Below are 19,273 nucleotides of genomic sequence, written 5' to 3'. Positions count from 1 at the left end.
TTTTGCATAGTTCTAGGTCCCAAAGATATTTTTCCTATGTTTGTTCATAGAAGTCTTAAAATTTTGTGTTCTATTGACATGTGCAAGTCCATGAACTCTTTTACACTGTTGTTGTATAAGTTTTGAGACTCAGTTTAGAATTTTTTTTTTTTTTTTGGCCTCTGGATATCCAATTACTCCAGCACCATTTCTTGAAAAGTTAATCTTTCTTCCATTGAGTGGGTTTTATTCTTCGTCCAAAATTAATTGATCATATATGTGTGGGTTTGTTTTGGATTTCTCTATTTTGTTCTGTTGATCAGTCTCCTGTGCTACACTGTCTAGAAAACTCTAGCTGCATAGTAGGCCTTATCAGGAAGTGATCTCACCTACTTTCTACTTTTCTTTCAAAATCATTTTGCCTATTGTAATGCATTTCTCTCACAAGATAGATTTTAAAACAAGGCTGTGTATCTTAACAAAAAATTTACTAAGATTTTAATAGAAATTATGTGAAACTATATGACAATTTAGTGAGAATTTGACATCTTGATTATGTTCCATCTGAATATGAAACCAAGGTTAAATGGTTGAATTACTATCAGATCACAGGACACAACAGAAAAAAAATAGCTAAATGTTTCCTTGAAGATTATTTTCATAAACAGCAGATGCTTATCTGCAAATTATATAACCTGAGCATACACAGGTTGTAATAATCTTGATCTGAGTCCCCTACTGGCCAAAGTATAAATGTTGATGTTGGGGAGCTCTACCTAGAGATGAGGAGCCCATCAATAGAAATTCAAAGCTCCAGTTATCGAAGAAAAGCCTCTTCCTACTTCTCCATGAATGAACTGCCCTGTAACTAGTCAATAAACTTCAGTCAAGTACACATTTCTTTACCCTCAACCCACTTTTGAGCCAGTAAAATTTAATTCCTTTGTTCTTAACCTCATTCACCCTAAATTAATATAAGCCCCTTCCTTTTGCTAAACAGAGAGGCATATTTGAGTTTTTCTCCTGCCTTCTTACCAGCTAACTTGAAACAAAACCCTTCCTTTTCTCAAAACCTGATGTTATAGTAACTGTCCACTGTGCACATCAAGCCACGAGCCCATTGCTCAGAAACAAATACATGTATTTTTAAAACATCAGGTTAAAAACCCAATTCCATTAAAATCAACTAAATGTAAATTAAATAAATAATTAACTGTTTACCTACCCCGCTGACAGATAAGATATTGTAAAGAGACACAGCAGACCTCTCCTGTCTCGCCCGCTTCTCCCCTCAGCAGTGTATTTCAGTGTATCTGTCTGTTCTGCTCCCACTCTGTCTCTCTCACCACCACCCCACACCTCTGGCATGCACCCCAGCTCTTGTATGCATAAATACATAAATCTTTTTAAAAAATATTTTGTAAAGAAAATACTAGGACTGAGTGATGAAGTGAAACAAGCTCTCGATCACAGTAAGAGTATACTTTTTCCTGCAAAACTATTTGCGAACAGCTATCAGGAACCTTAAAATAGTATGCTCTTTAATCCCAGTACTTTCATTTATATAAAACCATCTTAATAAAATGTATCTGAAATAATGTCAACATTTTATATTTTAAAAAAATCACAACCTTGGGCCTCCCGGTGGTGCAGTGGTTGAGCACTGGGTTGCGAAGCTGCCCGCAGCCTCTGTGGCGCCGGTTCGATCCCCAGCTGCTCCCCGGCCACTGGAGGAGGGTCCCACATGGCGCGCAGACCTCTCCTGCTGCCCGCTGCTCCCCTCAGCAGTGTGCTTCCTTCTGCCTGCTCTGCTCTCCGCTCTGGCTCTGGTGAATTCTCTCACCCTTCCACGCTTCTGACTGTACCCAGTGCTTGTATAAATAAATTAAATAAATAAATAAAATAAAAAATAAATCTTTAAAAAAAAAAAAAAATAAAAAAAAAATAAAAAAATCACAACCTTAACTGTAATAGTGAGAAGTAAAAGAAAAAATTTCCAATGATAAATCATGAAGCAGTCTATGATACAGTCATTTGATACAATATTATGTAGCTATTAATAAATTTTGCATTTGAAGAATTTAGTGGCATGATTGTTCACCATATGGTATTGAGTGAAAAAGAGCTGTACACAAATATGTTAAATAATATGACTCTAAAAATATTTTAAAGTGCATTTTTTTGTATAGAAAAATAAACTGGGGAAATATACACAAAAAAATTTGTAGTCACCAAATCTAATCATTTTTACTTTTTACACTTATGTTGCTTGTTTTTTCTACAATAAACATGTATACATTCTACAATGAGAAAAGCATTCATTAATCAAGTGCCAAAATTTTTCAGTCATAAGCCGAATTTTCCTAGCTCAGATTATGAGCTGACATAGCAGAGCTGATCTGTGAAGTCCTTCTAAGGGTTGGTTGTGTGGGAGTAGGAGAGTTTGAAGTACAGTGTCAGGAATGAATTTTCCAATTAAAATTGAAAAGCAAAACTAGAATGAATGACTATAAGAACAGCACTAGCCCTGTCTCCTCGGTAGGGAGTAACGCCTTTTTGGGTTTCTTCACACCTCTATCTTCTTGATCCTCTGCCCAGTTTCTCAAATGGATTTCCGGCTTATGTCTCAGTACCGGAAGTAAAGCAAAAGTCTCACCAAGCCACATTGCATTTGGAAAATGAGTCATTCAAAGATTGGTGGCCTGTTCCACAAATGTTTTATACCTCTGTCAGCAAGGTAAGGTGGGCTAACACTTAAAAATAAAAATTAAAAAAAATAGATCATATGCAAACTATAACAAGAAGAAAACTTACATCACATTTCAAAGCATAAAAAGTTTAGACCTCTTTAACATCACAAGGATACTCAACAATTACTTAGCAACTGAGCAAACCTCAGGTCATAAAATTGTTACCTCTGAAAGATAACTATAATCAAGTTGACTATATAATTTATCACCTAAGCTAGTATATTTGAGAGTGAAATGGGGCCATTAATAGGTTAAGCTAGGGCAAAGACGTAAACTAAAATGGACTGGGCAAATTGCAGTGTGTGATAGACTGCCCTATGGGATGAGGAAATTTTAATCCAACCACATTTCACACATGGTTAAACAACATATAGTGAAGCTGGGTCTGCAGTAAATTAATAAATAATTACCAGCCCAATCTATAGACTTGACAGGGAAACCCTTAACAATAATAAGGCCATCTCCATGATTTAATAAAATAAAAGGATTTTCTTGTTCTTTCAAAGCTGAATGCAATTTGGGCAGCTTTCTTTGACAGAAACTTGAGGATGCAGAGGACTTACATTCTAATTACATGATTTCTTATATTTAGCAAAAGGAGAAAATGGAAAACCATAGTTCCTAGGTCTTTCTCTATGACTGTTCAGAATCTATCGTGTGGGTACGAGACTCATGCCACAATACCAGGAGATCAGGAACTTAGGATAAGGGTATGTTGTATGCCTTGCTGCAGCGGGGCACAAAGAAAATTACCCCATGCCCTTGTTTCTGAACAGGTTGGGTGATAAATCCAAACCTCATCAGATGAGTTAGCAAAGGAAAAATTAATAATATATGTATGGAGAATTTGCATGGTGTATATTCTAAAGAACAATGGGATCGACGAGGAATGTCCATCCTGCATTTACAGACCTGGGCATCAAGAAGAGAAAAGGGGAGATTTCACATGACAGACAAGGAGGGGGTGAACTCTTCCTTACTCTGAAAGGAAAAAGAGATTCTTAGAGATTCTTAGATTCTTACCTTCCCTGGTAAACCTACAAATGATGAGACACTACTACAACTTAAATTTTTCTCTGTCATAAGAAAGGGAGCAGGGATTGTTCCCTTGTGAAATGGGGGTGGGGGGGGTGAGTGGGCAAAGTTTCCTCCCTAACTCCAGGTTCCTCACTATTCTCAAGTCAAAAAAATCCGCATTCTTTAAGTAATGGTAGCAAGTCCCCCAGCCTCACAGGACCTCTTTGACCTCTTTGACTTCTAGTTCCCAGCCAAGGTGACAAGAGGTCTATTTTAGGCTGACCCTTTTGGGGTGCCCATAAGTAACCCTTTATTACCCACCTGACTTGCAATGCCTTACATACCAGTAGGCAATTCACAAGGGAACGGAAGCAAACAAGCAGATGAAAGCACAAGCAACTCAGCAGTATTCAAAGAAATATAAATTTTTCAAACAAGGCTCTATTTTCACCTATTAAAAAGATAATAGGAAATACAAAAGGGAAATTCAGTTGAATTTGTCCCCCAAGGGAGTTATCAGAAGGATATGTCCATTTTACAACCTGCCTAAAGGGCCATTCAGAAATGAATGTCAAAATTTTCCATTCCAATCATTCAGGAAACATCTATTCAGTATTTACTCAGCACTAGGCACTGCTCTAAATCCTCTAATCTAATAATTTCACTTTTTGAAATGGATCCAAAGAAAATTAGTAGAGATGCAGACAAGTATTTATGTACAGGGAATCCATTTCAGTGTGAAAGTAAGCAGTCTAAGTGGCTAATGATAGGAAAGTGATTAAATAATTTGTTACATCTATATTTAAAATGACATATGACAAAAGGAAAAATTGAAAACTAGTTAAGAACTAGAAATATTCTACTGGTATAATTTTATGGGAGAAAAAGAATTATAAATTGACACATTTATGGTATAACTCCAGCGTGTATGTACATATACATATATGTGTGTATATATGTGTGTACATGCTTATATTTATTCAGCCAATGTATATTTATTTACTATGAAACATGTACTAGGACTTCTAAAGAGAAAATCTGAAAGATCTCTGAGTAAGGAAGACTGAAGGTCAACTTGAACACTTTTTTCTTACATTGTTTCTCTATTTCACAGAAATTGCTGAAGAAGGGGCCAGCATATAGACCTGTGTGCTTTAGTCATGAATAAAAATGTGTCTGAAGATATAATGGAAGAATAGAAGTGAGGGGGAAAGTGTAATTTTACTTTTAAGTACTTTCTATTTAACAAGAGGTAGAAATTTGAATTTGAATTCACATGTGAATTCACCTGTGAGTGCAGACAGGTCCTTGGGAGAAAAAGAAAGGCTGCAGTGAGTCTTATAAATTATGCATTGGTAAAGACTCATTCTACCCAGGAGTAGAAGTTTGGAAAATCTGAAGCTGAAAATCCAAAAAGAATAAAGGGAAAAGAGAGAGGAGGGCAGCATTTTGGAAGAGGAGATTGCTTTTGAGAGGGAAGGGTTGAAACTTGTGGAAAAGGAGAACACTAAAGGGGGTGTTTATCACTCATTAGGGTTAGGTTGCACCCTTGGTTAAGGGGTGCAAGGGGTGAGGTGGGGAAGCGGATGACAGGTGACAGAGGGCTTCACTAAGATGGATATGGTTCTGGGCCAAGCGAAGCTCCCTGGAGGTCCAGCTGCCCACGTGTTCATGACTCAGCGCTGGGGGAGGACTAGCTGTAGGTGGAGCTTGGAACTCTCTGGATCATGCCCTCAAGACAGATGCCAGTGTTCTCATAAATGGTGGCAATGAAGGCTTTCCAAGGACCTTTCAGCCAGCAGGCATGGACAGTGGGCCCTGAAGCAGGAAAGGTAAAATAGTGGTGACAGCATCTGCTGCCTGTGATGAAGTAACAGATCAGGGCATCTTGAGGTGCACCTGGGGGTTTTTTTTATCACACAAGAAGAGACTTGAGGCTTTGTGATTAAGACTTGAATATTTTATAACCAAAAGCTAATAAAGCCCAGGAACACACACATATAGATACTCAATTTTTAATTTATCCACATTTCCCACAAGGAACATGTATTTCTTACAGAACCAGGAAAATAATTTAATCCTCCCTCTACCCTGGCTTATTTTCCCCACTGAGAGCAAAGATTTTTTTTTTTTAAGAACTTCGCCCCAGTCTCCACTTCAGACACTCCTCACCACAGAGATGTTCTCAGGAAGGCAGAGAGATAGGCTAGGTAAGACACTGCCTGCTGGTGGGACAAATTCCCCCAATACTGTTTGAACAGCTGGATCCTGGACTGGGGAACCCTGTCCAAATGATTCCACCAACACGCTGACCATAGGCACCACGCTCAACAAAAAGCATGGAATCCTGACCAATGATTATCTCACAATCCCTGGAGAGAGAATGTTAAGAGCTCACATGTGCAGATGAAGTGTAACCCACCTTCATATGCCCGGAAGCAGTTCAACCCAGAATAAGCTATGAAGCTGCCCTCCTTCCTGCCTTACCAACTCACCCTTAAACATCTCCCCCTTACCTCGCTTGAGGAGCCAAACTTATTCTCCTTCCTGGCACTGGTTCCCTCAAGCATGAGTCTCTTGTAAAGCCTGGCCTGGTTCTACTATACCCAGCACTCTGGTGAATTCTTTCCCTAGAGGGCAAAGGACCTGCTCTTCTTGTCAAGGGCCTATAACAGCAGGTCAACAATCCCTTGTTAATACTCAAACACAATGGACACTTTCTAGACTTTCTTTTTGTCATCTTAGTTATGTTAGAAGCTGGTATTTCCAAGAGCTCTACACTAAGTGGGCTCCACTTCTCTTATGCATTCCCCCTAAGCCATTTCAATCTTTACACTCTCGTGACTTTATTTACTGACTTTATTCACAGAGCCTAAAACAGTTCTCCAAACACAGAGGAGGGTAATTAAAACACAGTGGCTCACCTCGTTTATTTGACATTCAGAGCAGACCATTTTTTAACATGTACCTCCCCTAGCCAACAACAAAAAAAAAGTTTTTAGTAATCATCACAAAATAATGAGTAATAGTCATTTTCTTGACTTGCTTTTAATTTTAAAGCAGTGTACATAAAGAATAGACTTTGATTCCAAAATGTTATTCAAATGCAGTAAAATATTTCATGTATGAACCAGACTTTCACACTGTGTTAAGCTGAAACACAAATAAGAAACTCCAAGTGTCAAATGGTATGACAGAATTGGCATAACCCAAGTTCTGTTTCTTCACCTTCAAATTCACTGTGCTGGAACTGCTTATCTCTAATCCAATGTTTAAATGCAAAAAAATATGTAGTATGAAAGGATGTAGACAGAGAACTGCTTCAAAGTAAGCTCAAATGATTCAAAGCAATTATAAACTCACTGTTAAAACAAAAGCGTGTAGTGGAGTTCCCAGATGTCATGATGAATATACTGAATGTATAGCAGGGAGTTCTCTGAATTAACTTTCTCATGTAAAAGACAATGTTTGTGAAAGGGGAAGGACAAAAATGTGCTAATTTAAAGCTGAGATACTGTTAGAACCCAGTAGAAACTGCAGCAATTATTTAAAATTTAGACTAACAAGTTTTTTTCAGGAAGGACTATTTTACTACTGATCCTATGGCACTTGAGGGTAGTAAAAAAGACCAACTCTTATCTCATTTTCTTCAATGCAGCAATGCACCATCTTATAGTCTGCACCCAGGGCTGGCTGTTTACTACACCCTCTTGTTAGCATGGTTGGCTGCAGTAGATACATGTTGAATGAATGACTGCATTTGCTACATGAGTCTAAGACTACTTCTTCATCCTCACTTCTCTCCTGGGTTCTAGGCCTGTATTTCTGTCATCTGGCTTCCCCTAAATGTCCCATATGATCCTCAGATCTATGGCCCAAAAATCCACTCCTTTTTATGTCCTATGTCGATGAATGGCACCAAATTCCACATGAGCGCTCAAGTCAAAAACCTGAGATTGTTCCCAGCCAGACAAGAAAGCTATATAGTCTATCTCCTACACATCTCTAGAATCCATTTCCCATCTCCCCATTTTCACTAGCCTTAGCTAATTCAGCACTTGATTATTCTGTCCAAAATCATTATAACACCTACCATAGTCTCTCCACTCCTGTCTCTGTTTGCTCTTATCTCCCTGAATGTTCCTAAACCCCTGATCCTTAAAAAGAGATATTAAGCCCTACTGCAAAAATCTCTGCAGGATAAAATAACCTTGTATAATGTCTGGCACATAGAAGATACATAGAAGCTTGATAGTGCTGTGTCTTTAACCCCTGCGCCACAAGGGAGCACCCCACCCTCCACCCGACTCATTTTTATTACAGCAACAAATACTTGCTAGTCATTACAAACAGACCAAAGTAAGGTCTGAATATATTGTCACAGATATAAACAGACAGCAGAAAACATCTAGCTCACAAGGACTTTATAATTACACATACAGTTATAAATCAGTGATACAGGAGAGTAAATGATAAACAGCTAAATATATACCACAACCATCCACGGGGAGAGCAAAACCCAACAAACCCAGACAAGTAGAGTCATTTTGAGAAACCAAGATGCAACTCAATGGAAAGCTACACAGCTAGATGCAGACAAGAAAAGGAGAGATAAGTATATTTCTAATACATAAAAGAAATAAAGTTATGATATAGGAACATTAATTAGTATATATAAAACCTAATTTGAAGAGCACACGAAATTCATGAAAAGACATAAAATGAAAAGAAGACAAATGTGAAAGAAGACTGAAAGCAGGAAATCAGGAGAGTTAAATGCCAAGGTAAGGGTTTTTCTTTAAAAGTGGTAAAGCATCAATGTGGAAACCTTTAGAGCTATCTACCTACTTGTCCTGAATACAATTGTTTCCCTACATAATCTAGCTTCCACTTGGCAGTCCTTGTGACCTCTCCCAAACCCAAATCTGATTGTACCATGTCATGGTTTAAAATACCTTTCATGTTCACCAAAGATGATATACAGATGGCCAAAGAGCACATGAAAGGATGTTCTACACCTTTAATCATTAGGGAAATGCAAATAAAAGCTAAAATGAGATACCACCTAACACCCATTAAAATGGTTACTATCTAAAAACAGAAAATAAATGCTATGGAGAAATTGCATCACTTGTACTCTGTGAGTGGGAATGCAAAATGGTACAGTCACTAAAAGGGGGGGGGTGTCCTCAAAAATTTAAGAATAATCATATGATCCAGAAATCCCACTTTTGGGCATTGAAACCAGGCTCTAGGGCAGGTATTTGCATACCTGAATTATTGACAATAATTGTTCATGGCAGAATTATTGACAATAATTAAAAGGTGGAAGCAACCAATTATCCATCAACAGATGAGTGGAAAAACTAAATGTAGTATATACAGACAATGGAGTATTTTCAGTCTCAAAAGGGAAGAAAATTGTGGCACAGGCTAGAACATGGAAGAACTTGAGGACATTATGCTAACTGAAATAAGCCAGTCACCAAAAAAAAAAGACAAATACAGTATGAGTCCACTTATGTAAGGTACCAAAGCAGTCAAATTCATGGAAACAAAGTGGAATGGGAGTTCCCAGGGATTAGGGTAGGAGGGAGAGCAAAGAATCAGGAGTTGTTTTGTGGATATAGAGTGTCAGATTTACAAGATGAAAGAGTTTTGGAAATCAGTTGCATAATAATATGAATGTATCCAACACTAATGAACTGCACACCTAAAAGATGATTAAGGTGGTAAATTTTATATTGCATGTGTTTTAACACAATTAAAAATAAAATTATAAAATAAAGTCTCTTTTATGGTTTACATCAACAGGATGAATTTGAAACCCTTTAAGGTAATATATAAAATTCTCTGACATCTCTCTCCACTATGAGCTAAGAAGCAACATAACCAAAAGCAGTAGGTTATGTCTGCATTTCAGACAAAAAAAAAAAAAAAGTAAAGTCTCATTTATTTTTCAAAGGTATCCTGCAGTGGGAAAACAAAGAACAGAATGACTTTTATAAGAAAATCACAGAGGTATTTATAAACTTTAAATACAATGCTCCTTAAAGAAACATTTAGTAAAATTACTATTGATACCAACAGATGCAATTTTTGAACTCTCATTAATTTTCACAATAACCATTGTCTTATGAAATATAATTTATTCAAACTATGTTTCACACACGTTCAGAACCAGGGAATCTTATAAAGCATCTTAATGTGTGTAACCAGAAGGTAAATTAAAAAGTTTATTAGCACCAGGAGGAGTCTTATCTTCTCTCTGCATGTCAAAAACTTGACAGAAGTCTTCAATCTAGCTGGTAAGCACTTTACTGATTAAAAGCTAATTTCCATTTTTAAAGGATGAAGTCGTGTTTCCAACTTTCTCTTTCCTTCTGAAAAGGATCATGAATGCTGTCTTAGTCAGTTGAGGCTGCCACAACATAATCTCATATACTGGGTGGCTTAAACGATAGAAATTTCATTTCTCATAGCCCCAGAGGCTGAATAGTCCAAGATCAAGATGGCAGCCAGTTCAGTAATGATGAAAGTCCTCTTTCTGGCTTGCAGATGGCCACTTTGTACTGTCTTCACATTATGGAGAGAGCATGATCACTGGTGTCTACTCTCCTAAGGACACTAATCTCATTAGCTCGGGCCCCATCCCTATGACACCATTTGGCCTTACTTCCATATTCCAAATGCAGTCACTCTAAAATGAGGGTTTCAACAAAGTCTAGGTGACACAATTCAGTCTGTAGCAGATACTTTTTCTCCAGCATCCTCTCTCATTTCCAGTATGAGTAGAATCCCTGGACCCTCTATTCCAGAATACCAATCAGGTTGCCACTCTTCGGTGCATGCTCAGAAAATATCCCTAATTTTTAATTTGTGCTAGTTTAAAAAAAAGTGCGCTATTTGTGTATCTTCTTCAAAGGAATATAAACCACTAGAGGACAAGAACCCTTGCTTCTTGATGTCTGTATCCAAAAAACTAGCACAGAATTTGCCACTAGGAGGTGGTCATGAAGCAAAATTGAACTGTGAAACTTAGCAATGGAGGGGTGTTCACAAGCTGCGTTATGAATATTAATCTAGCAGAAACATGTAGGATGAATGAAGGTGGTGTATTAGTTTCCAATGACAGCTGTAACAATTTACCACTAACTCGCTGGCTTGACACAACACAAATATATTCTCTGATAGTACTAGAAATCAGAAGTGTGGAGTAGGTTACTCTGGGCTGAAATCAAAGCCCAGCAAAGCCATGGCCCCACCAGAGGCTCTACAGGAGGATTGCTCCCTCCCTTTTCCGGCTTCTAGAGCTGCATTCCTAGCATTCCTGGAATCTGGTAAAATCTCCCTCTGCTCTGTCTTATAAGGACCCTTATGATGTTCTGCATATGATCTATTTTTTTAATTTTTATTTTTAAGTGTTAGCCCACCTTACCTCACTGACAGAGGTATAAAACATTTGTGGAACAGGCCACCAATCTTTGAATGACTCATTTTCCAAATGCAAATGTGGCTTGGTGAGACCCTACATGAATTATACAGGTTCATCACACCTTTCAAGATCCTAACTAATCTCACCTGCCAAGCCCCTAGTTCCAAAAAAGGTCACATCCACAGGGTCTAAGGGATTAAGATCTGGACATTGTAAGGGCCATCAGCCAGCCTTCCACAAGTAGGTAGAGTAGCAGCAGATCTATTAGGAAACTACTACATAATATTCACCCACTTTGCTGGACTTTGAGTCCTGGATTTCATAGCTAGGTTTGTCTACCTTATTCCAATATATCACCATGAGTCCTTGGACAATATTTGGCCTAACACTCTGTGCTAAGAGAATTGAGCATTAGATCGAAGCCCCAGTGAGTTATTCCATGTTGCTAATCTGTATCAATTAGATCAAATGTTACAAAATTTAAACCACCTTTCTTAAATATAACTTTTTCAGTTGAATTCTTTCTGCATTACTTCACCTTGTTAGTCAGTTTCACAATAAATTATAAGAGTTCATCATATTTTTTAAAGATTTATTTATTTATACAAGAACTGGGGTACAGGCCAGAGGCACGGGAGGGTGAGAGGATTCACCAGAGACAGAGCAGGGAGCAGAACAGGCAGACAGGCTGAAGACACTGCTGCGGGGAGCAGCAGGTGTGGCAGGAGAGGTCTGCCACACCATGTGGATATCTCCTGGCAGGCTGGGACTCAAACCCATGCTGCAGAGGCTCCGGACAGCTTCACAGCACTGCGCTCAACCCGCAGGGCCACCAGGGAGGCCCCATAAGAGTTTATTATTTTAACCCAATGGAACCAGCCAATTTCCATTCTGCTCAGACCTTGTATATAATTGGCTCACCATAAACCATAAGTGATTATACAGATAACGTTGGTGCTAAAGCAGGCAGAAAACTAAATACCAAGTGGTTTCAGACATTTATTTGAAGGTGATGACATGTGGGTCCTATCACTGGGATACCTACAGGGTAGAAATTTTTAATCTCAGAGTTGACAAGTAAACAGATCTTATAGGACTCATAGAAAAGTGAGTTTCATAATTATAGACAAAATAAAATGTGAGCTGACGCAGTAGGGCAAATTTAACTGCTCATGAGGGAGGCCATTTAGAGGACAACAGCCTCAAATAGACCATGATAGAAATGAAGGGAGGGATTCTGAAGGGTTGGTCATGGCAATAAACAGCAAACACTGTAAGGCTCACAGATCTGCCTGCTGAGAAAGAACTGTTCTCAGTGTGAATTGTGATCTCCTCACACACTGAGTCACACTCTTCCAAGTTCTCTGCCTTTCAAACAAAAGGTAGGATTACCCCTTTGGAGGGGGCCGTGTGTTACCTATGATTAGTCTCGCTTGGTGTTGAACAGCCTATTTATCTGTAACATTTAATCAGCTACACAAATGACAAAAGAAGAACAAAACACACACACGCACACCCTCACCTCTTATCTGGAAGGGCAGATGCAAAAAAGACATAGTTTAGAATAAATCAGAGCAAAATGAGCTCATGATGTAACAATCCTGACTTCCCCTCCCCCAAAAAATACTCATGCCAACTACAGAATGCGTGCTCATCAAAAATGCCAGAAATCTACCCTGATCCCCTCTGGAAGGAGATAAATATTTAGGATCACTAAAATTCAAGCAGAGTCTCTCCAGGCACAGAACAGTCTGGGTCCCCGGGAAAAGCATTTGTGTGTCCCTCTGTTCCCTAGTTCTTGACCTCAGGAGTCCAGAGGAAAGGAACAGCCTCAGGGAGAAAAGCCCCTGGAATCATTTTCATCTCAAAGAAAACTTGGCTTTCCTTTTCTGAAAAGAAAATATTAAAGGCAATTGATTTTCTTCCATCACTTTTCTAAAATGATTTTATTTTCTTTTGCTGTTGAGACCTGCGTCCCTATCAACCCTGTGTTAATGTCCACAACAACATCAGGCAAACACAAATAGGTGCAACTGGTCAGGGGTCAAGAGGGAAGAGGAAACTAGCACAGCTGTTAGGACCTCCTCATCACTGATCACAGGGTGTCTAAGACTTTCCCTGCACCCCAGCCAGAGAAGAGAAGCCATCACCTACGTGCTCAATCACTAGGTCACAGAGCCACACTGGCTTTCAGCAGGTGCTGATCTGATAATATCTCTGAAAGGAAGAATAGATCTCAGGCTCTGGTAAATAACATAGTCTGTGATAGTGAGTCTTCTTCGGACTCTGCCAGCTAATACCCTGAAATCCAACGCCAGTGACAGGTATTTCCTCCCCTGCTTCCGCTGTCTCTACAGACAGCAGCCTCAAATGTATTTTCATAAGACGTTTATTTTCCAAGTCAGTTTTATTATCTGTTAATATGGCTGCTGATGATAACTTTACCATATTTTAAAGTTGTAAACTATGCCCCACGTAAAAGCAGAATGGCCCAGGACAGAACATTGTTCATCCTCCCTTTGAAAAGTTTCTCTGCTTCTTGTCTGATCACTAAAATGGTGTCAGCCTCTGAGATGGAGTTTTTTTTGCATAAATAAATATATATTTTGCATATATATATATATATTGCATATATATATATATCTCCCACTGAGTTTACCTCAAAGCAGATGTTTAATTAAAAGACAACATTGTTACTGAGATTAAAGAGTTATACTAGCTAAGAAGTACAGTCTCAATGTATATGGATAATAGTAAATTATATCATTCTAAAGCACAAAGCAGTCTGAGGTCTTGTTAAGCTCAAACAACTCATGAACAAGAAAACTGAGGTCCCAAGGTTTGAAGTACAGAATTTTCTAAGGTAACCCCATTTGCCAATGACAGCTTACTTTGAGTTTCTATTGTTCTTATCACTTCTAGTATGGGGTACCCCACTTTCAACACCACACAAAAGAGACATCCTTACTCCAAATTGTGTCCAGGTGGATGAAGCCCCTTGAGGTAACCTCTAGCTGAATGAGCCAAACTCAGTCTGGAGAAGGAGAGAGGCAATGTTTGTCGTCACACCTTTGAAAACTCATCCTATCTAAGAGCGATGATGCTGCTTAATCAGGGAAAGCAAGCTGGGAACCATCATTCATCTTGCAATGACAATACACCTACAATGTTGTCAGGAAACAATGACCTCCATGTTTCTAAACATTTTCAAATACAAACTGCTGTCAAATCTCAAAACCCAAGTGACTAGCAGCTGAAGCAGGCACTATGTGGGAAGCTTTAAATTCACCATTTCTAGTTCTTCTCACAACCTGGAGGGTAGTATTACCCTCACTTTACAGCTAAGTATTAGCCTCACTTTACAGCTAAGAAACTGACATGCAGAGGTTAAATAGCTTAGTCAAGGTCGCACAACTCAAGAAAAACAAGAACATCTAAGAAACTATAAAAAATTTCAGAGATTACTGACTGCTGCAGTATGTGTGAGGTAAGTATGAGGACCACAACAGCTCCTAGATCCTCTGTATCAGCCTTACCAGGATTGGGTACTTGGCATTAAATTAAGGCAGAATCAAACTCTATCCAGTGTTCAATATTGACAACAATCCAATAGTTGGTAAGTTCATAAAGGAACATTGAAAAAGCAAGTGGAAAACCCAGCATTCAACCAAGATCTGTCAGGCTCCAAAATCCAAGATGGTCCCATTTTATCAGGTGGCTACAAGGATGCCCCTCCCTGGGCTTCTTGTTGGCTCTAAGAATCTTTCATTTTGAGACAATACTTCTAAGGTTAAAAAAAAGGAGGGGTCTCCCCGGTGGCACAGCGGGATGAGGGCCATGCTGTGAAGCTGTCCACAGCCTCTGCAGCATGGGTTCGATTCCCAGCTGGCCAGGGAGATACCCACATGGTGCGGCAGACCTCTCCTGCCTCACCCGCTGCTCCCCTCAGCAGTGTCTTTGGTCCCTCCGCCAGTTCTGCTCCAGGCTCTGTCTGGTGAATTCTCTCACCATCCTGCACCTCTGGTCTGTACCCCATTACTTGTATAAATAAATAAAATCTTTTTTTAAAAAGTTAAAAAAAATAAGTCAGAAGGAAAAAGAAAAATATGGATGGGAACCAAATAAGACATCAGGAGGAAAAATACTAACAATGCACGACACAACAAAACAGAACAAAACAAAAACAAACAGACAATTATAAACCAGAGACATCCTGCAGGGGAGGAGGAGGGAGAGGGATCAGAGGGAAGGAGGGAGGAGCACAGGGGACTGAGGTGATGGTGCATGGGTGCATTGGGGAAGGAAGTTCTATGGGGACTACACCTGAGGAAAAAAGGAGCAAACATTGTTTAAAAAGGAAAAATGATGTGGCCTCCCCTGGTGGTGCAGCAGTTGAGCGCTGGGCTGCGAAGCTGCCCACAGCCTCTGCAGCGCTGGCTCAATCCCCAGCCCACATGGCACGACAGACCTCTCCTGCTGTGCCCACTGCTCCCCTCAGCAGTGTATTTCATCAGTCTGCCTGTTCTGCTCCCCGCTCTGGTGAATTCTCTCACCCTCCCACGCTTCTGACTGTATCCAGTGCTTGTATAAATAAATAAATAAATCTTTAAAGAAAAAAGGAACAATGTTGTAAAATATATATAAATTTTAAAAAATAAAATATTTTTGCACCCCTATGTTTATAGCAGCACTGTTTACAATAGCTAAGCTTTGGAAACAACCCAAATGCCCAAAAATAGATGACTGGATCAAGAAGATGTGGTACATATATACCATGGAATATTACTCAGCATTCAAAAAAGATAAACACATGCAATTTGCAGCAACATGGATGGCGCTGGAAGGGATCATGCTCAGCGAAATAAGCCAAAAAGAAAAAGAAAAATACCGGATGGTCTCACTCATAGCAGGAATCTAGAAAACTTAAATAAGGGACCAGGAAAATGAATAACTATAAGAAAGTGAAAATCAAAATCAACAAAAAACTATGAACCAGAGACAATTTTAGGGGGGCGGGGGCGGGAGGGGAGGGATTGGGGTCAGAATGGGGGGCTGCAATTGTATGGGGAATATAACAATAAAATTTATAAAAAAAAAAAATAAATAAAATAAAATAAAATAAAATATTTTTAAAAGGTTAAAAATAACATTTCTTTAAAGTAGAGAAAACATGCAAAATACTCCACAACTTCTGAACTGAAAATTATGAAAACTTCCACCATTTAATTTGTATCAAGAGCAGATCTCTCAGTCTCCACTTCAAGTCTGATGGGACCAGAGTTTGTTCAATGGTTTTTCCATTTGACCCCATCACTCTCTGCTATTTGCCGGGTTTGCAAATTGAACAGAAAAAAATCCTCAGATATGCTCTTAGTTGTGTTTTCAAATTTCAACTAACTCCCTCCTTGAGTACCAACTTCTTATTTAACCTATTGCCAGATTCCCCTTCCCTGGACTGAGAGAGGAAAGTAAAATAAACTTTGCTTGCATGAGACATCACCTATTGTCTGCTATTGACTTACACTCAAGAGGGCTCCTGAGACAAGAAGTTTCAATAGCAATTACTTTTTTTCACTGATTTTGCGTTTTTCTGGATAAAAGGATTTATTTTAATACCACAATGAAGTCATTTACAGATTAATATTTGATTTCATCAAAATAACCTGAGCCACTTCACTTTTCTTAAGGACTTTGTTAATGCATAGAAAATGCCTTGATCTGCTTCTAATTACATTCAAATCTTGCCATACGATTTTCAAGCAAACCTCATATAGGAAAGATGACGGTGGTGCTATCTTCTAGCTTCTCCTCTTCAAACATCAGAGAAAATTGGAAGTTAACTTTTTTGAAACTGCTGTGAAAATGTTAATTATGCCTGGTGTCTCCCCAGAACTGTACATAGAACATATATACAAAATCTTGGAAACATTTCCTTATTATACACCAGCATTTTTCCTTCACACAGATGAGGGCAAGAATCTTGAGCTGAGTTCCTATTTTCTGAGGGTTAGTATGTGCTGCTCTGTCCACCCCCTCACCTTTTTCTCTGTAATAGGCATTGAAGGAAATATCCAATACAAGGACACTTTGCTATAAAAGGAATCAATTCATGAGGGCAGGGAGGTTTTGCCTTTTTTTAATGCTTAATGAGCTAACATTGGTTTACAACACTATATTGTTTAAAGGTATAGGTTCACATTCTACAAATATAGGTTATTACACCACACCCGTTACCAAAACACCCATTGGTCTTTCACCAAGGACCACTGGGCCCCCTCCCACTTTGCCCTACTCCCCACCCTTCCCTTCTGTAGCCTCGTTTCTGCAGTCAGATGTCAAAGTTGCATTTTGGCTTGGCTTTGTCTGTTCCTTTACTTTGTTTCTTTATATCCACATATAAATGAAATCATCCAGTTTTTTCTTTCTCCTTCTGACTTATTTTGTTGATCATAATCCCCTCTAATTCCACCCATGTTGTCACAAATGGCCAGATTTCATATTTTTTTAATACAGCTGAGTAGTATCCCCTTGTATGTATGTATGTGTGTGTGTATTTATATATATATATATATACCATATCTTTCTTTATCTTTATTCACTCATTTTTGTGGTGAGATATATATATATATATATATATATATATATACCATTTTTGTGGTACCCTTTGGGTAGATACCTAGGAGCAGAATTGTGGGATCATATGGTAATCTATTTTTAAAGTTTTGAGAAAGCTCCAATCTATTTTCCATAGGGGCTGGACCAGTCTACATTCCCACCAACATTATGCCAGGGCTCCTTTGTCTCCTCATCCTCACCATCATGATATAGGTCATTCTCACAGGTATGACATATCTCATGATTTTGATTTGCATTTCCTTGGTAAGTAATGATAAGCATTTTTTCATATGCCTGTCGGTCATCTGTATGTCTTCTTTCAAGCATATGTTTTGCTCTTTCCATGACTAGTGCACCATCGCTCATGGTCCCAAGCAGCATCTGAAGCAAGTTTCAGCCTCAAAGTATTAGATGCAGATAAACTGACCTGGGTGTTTGCTCCTCATCCACTCACCAGGCCCCACAATCTGAGAGAATGTCTTTCTCTAACATTTCCCTAAGGAGCAGACAAGTGTGCTCTAGCAGGAGATGAGATAAAGATCTCCATACAGCAGGTCTGCAAAGATATGACCCACCCTGCTGGCTTCATGTATGTCATTAGTACTGACAAAACTGGAGAGAATTTCTATCAGATCAATGACCCCAAGGATTGCTTTGCTGTTCATTGCATTACACCTAAGGAGGCCAAGTTCAAGTCATGCAAAGTGAGAAAGATCTTTGTGAGCATGGAGGGAATATCTCATGTGCTGAGCCATGATGACTTGCACCTGCCATCTGATTCCCTCATCAAGATGAGTAACGCCCTTCAGGTTCACTTGGAAACTGGCAAGAGTCTAGATTTCACCAAATTTGATACAGGTGATTACCTGTGCATGGTGCGTGGAGGTGCTAACCTGGGAGAAATTGATGTGATCACCAACAGAGAGAGGCCCCAGCCACGTGAAAGATGCCAGCAGCAACAGCTCTGTCACCCTCCTCACCAATATTTTTGTTACTGGCAAAAGCAACAAAACCATGGACTCCTCTCCTCTGAGGAAAGGTATTGGCCTCACCATTGCTGAAGAGAGAAGACTAGCAGCCAAACAGAGCAGTGGGTGGGGAAATGCTTGCCAGGTCACATAGGTGGATGGAAGGTCTTGGTATTTAAAGGTAATACAGCATGAAAAAAGGACACATATTAAATGGCAACCCAATCTCAACACATCAACACATCACATACGTGCATTCCCAGCTCATAAGCAGTTGTCTCATAGGCCAAATTTCTAAGTAAAACAAACAATAAACAGACACTTTAAAAATAGTTTTAGAGAGGACTGAATCAATTAACATATTCTTACTACAGGTACTTACAAGGTGCTTCACCTGATAAGCAGAAAATAAAAATAATAATTAAGAAGCAAAATAACAAAAATGGAAAAGAGTGTTTTGAAGAGAAAAATTAAGTATTTTTAGAAACACTCTAACACAGCTTTTGTGT

At 39.0% G+C, this 19,273-nt stretch overlaps 1 pseudogene; it reads left to right on the top strand.

Moving 5' to 3' along the window:
* Positions 1–5,515: 5,515 nt before the first annotated feature.
* On the top strand, positions 5,516–18,918 carry LOC119250664 (40S ribosomal protein S4, X isoform-like; annotated as a pseudogene).
* Positions 18,919–19,273: the final 355 nt, after the last annotated feature.

The sequence above is a fragment of the Talpa occidentalis genome, unplaced genomic scaffold (assembly GCF_014898055.3).
Source record: "Talpa occidentalis isolate TD23 unplaced genomic scaffold, MPIMG_talOcc4v2.1, whole genome shotgun sequence".
Taxonomy (NCBI): Eukaryota; Metazoa; Chordata; class Mammalia; order Eulipotyphla; family Talpidae; genus Talpa; species Talpa occidentalis.
The sequence above is the reverse complement of the archived record's forward strand: the minus strand, read 5'-3'. Positions and strand labels throughout refer to the sequence as shown.